Raw genomic sequence first — 2,266 nt, 5'->3', positions numbered from 1 at the left:
CTTGTTTTCACTTAGTTCTGACGAGAAGCGTAATATACCTGAAGGGCTGCTTTTTCCAGTAAATGTTTTTTGCGTAATTGCCATTGCCAGAAAAATTCAAAATTCAAGGTGTTCGATTAAGTCAATGTTTGTTAAACCCATACAGAATTTGCCATTTGGTTTCAATGTTGTACATAACATCAGAGTTATGTTAGAAACAAACCTCCCTTTGTGATATCCGACGGCGAAAGAAGCAATTGTTGTCGAAGACCTTTACTTGTCGCTTTGCACTGGCTTTGACGATTCCAGATATTTATTTTTCACCACCTGTCTTGTTTATCCAATTAACTTTCCATGATGAAGCTCCATAAGGGTATATTTTGTTTAAAGATCCACTAAATCGCCATTCGCGTTACTATGACTTTCGACGCCATTGCAGGTTAAGTTAAATATTCTACTTTGTCCAACAGATAAAATCTACGCATTTTTAGTATCCCCTCAAAATTAACAAACATGCGCGCAGAACACTCCACACACCATGATACTAATTAGCAGGGGAGGGACAGGAAGACTTTTCATAACAGGAAAAAAAATAACAATTAAAAAAAAAAGAACAGAGAAATGAAACGCAGATTCCGACTGGGTTTGGCAATCCAGTAATAATTTTAAGAACAAGTGGCATAATTTGGAGAAACGAGCATAATTTGAGCATAACTTGGGCAAAAAATGGACACTGCTAGTAGCATAATATGCTACTTTTACTAGCACAATCTATAAAAGCCTATCCTGAAAGTATACTGGGGACCGTTCATTTTTTATGAGAAAGGGGGGGCTGGTGGGATTTGGGGGGGGCCACCAAAAAAAAATTGGCTTGAAAGGGGGGGGCCAGCCGAAAAAAAATGAAGGAAAAGGGGGGGTTGGACGAAAAAATTAGATTAAAAATAGGATAAGAGATTTTACAAATTCTTGCGAATGAATACTCTCAGAACTGGACAAGCCGAAGTGGGAGGCAGGAATGAATCAGGTCAACTAAACAGCAGTGATGAAAGCAGTGAGGGAGAGGAAACTGATGATGACTACAAGAGTGATGCCCATGACTCTGAAGACGACTCAAATGATGTCGTTCTTGCTTTTATCACCTCAGATGAGGAATACGCAGACGAGCGGCCAGCTACAACACGCTCAGGACGAGCTGTAACAAGAAGAGCAGAAATTGAGTTTTCATTCTTTTGAGTGATTTGTTAAAAGCAGCTTTCTAGCTTTCTTTCAATAAATTATGTAAAATGTAACAAAACGAAATTTTAATGCTGCAGTAACTTTTAACACCATATGTATTTTTTATTCAAGGGGGGGGGGGGGGGCCTTCCAAAATATTACTCTGATGAGGGGGGGGCCAGGAGAAAAAAATCGGAAATTGGGGGGGGGGTCATACAATTTTCAGATTACACTCCTCCAAATTCCACCAGCCCCCCCTACCCCATAAAAAATGAACGGTCCCTAGGAAGCTCAAGAAGCCATTGAGAATGATTCAACTGAGCCTCAGACTATATTTTATGCAAAATATGTGATTTCGGGAAAAAAAGGGATAAATAGGGATTTTTAGAACAAATTTTCGAGATCATTGTTAATTTATATGGACATTTCCGTTTTTAGGCCACTTTCGGGATTTTCGTAACTAGGCCTTCTTTATCCCGTTGCTGGTCACTAATAGGGAGTTTAAGCAACAACGACGGCGACGGCAACAAGAACGTCATCTCAAAATGTAAATTCGCGTTATTGTAATCACTTCGTGGCTATTTCAACCTTTTTAATATGACAAGGGTGTGGTAATTCTTCAATAATGACACTGGTCGGAACGGCGCTTAATGTAGAGGAGAAAAGGAAAATTTATCCTCAAGTGCTGACGTTCTTCATAAAACCTCAAATTTCAAGTTGTGGTTTTGCTGACGACGGCAAAAAAAGGTGAAAACCACACGTGCAGAGCGTGCAAAGCTGTTGTTTTTGCCCACTAAATATGCAAATTTGTGACGTTCTCGTCGCCGTCGCCGTTGACGTTGCTTAAGCTCCCTAATATGATTTTCCCGCCAGAAAAACGCGGGATGCCAAATGCAACACTGCCACTTGATTTCCCGCCAAGGAAAATTGCCCTAACACTCCCGTCCCCACGACAGTCTGTACGGGCGCGCGTACGCTGACGTCATAATCAAAATTTCTCGCATGGATAGATCTCCCAAAAAATCTACCCATGGTGCTCCGCTGGCGCGCTTCGCGCGCTTGAGCTCCGCTA

The sequence above is a fragment of the Montipora foliosa genome, chromosome 2 (assembly GCF_036669935.1).
Source record: "Montipora foliosa isolate CH-2021 chromosome 2, ASM3666993v2, whole genome shotgun sequence".
NCBI classification, from domain to species: Eukaryota; Metazoa; Cnidaria; class Anthozoa; order Scleractinia; family Acroporidae; genus Montipora; species Montipora foliosa.
The sequence above is the reverse complement of the archived record's forward strand: the minus strand, read 5'-3'. Positions refer to the sequence as shown.